Here is a 456-nt window from a genome sequence, read left to right as displayed (position 1 = left end):
TCGCCGGTGGGTGGCATCCGGGGGGGCGGCCTGTCTTTTGGCACCACTCCAGGGGGCGGGGCCATGGGCGGTGACGCAGCCGGCCCGTCTCCTGAGGGAACTTTCGCACCCTTTTCGTCTTCTCCTCCTTTTCCGGCGCCATTTTCTGGCGGCGGCTCGGAGCCCCCCGCTGCCTGCTCCAGTGACTCCACGATCGCTGTTCGCAATTGCATTTCTAGGTTGGCATTTTCTCTCAATAACCCCGCTACCGTTTGAAATAACATGTTTATTAGTTTTTCCTTGTTCCATTTTGGGCCTCCCCGTTTTGCCGCATGGCGGCCCTCAGTCTCTAGGTCTTCCTGGAGCTGGCCGAGGAGTTCGTAACCACGCGATCCAGGCACTAAAGCCGGACAGTTAAACCAGTCCGGTGGGGTGGGTTCCCCTTCTTCCCTCAGGTACCGGGTGCACTGGGCAAAC

This window comes from Alligator sinensis, unplaced genomic scaffold (genome assembly GCF_000455745.1).
Source record: "Alligator sinensis unplaced genomic scaffold, ASM45574v1 scaffold1245_1, whole genome shotgun sequence".
NCBI classification, from domain to species: Eukaryota; Metazoa; Chordata; order Crocodylia; family Alligatoridae; genus Alligator; species Alligator sinensis.
This window is presented reverse-complemented; position numbering follows the sequence as displayed.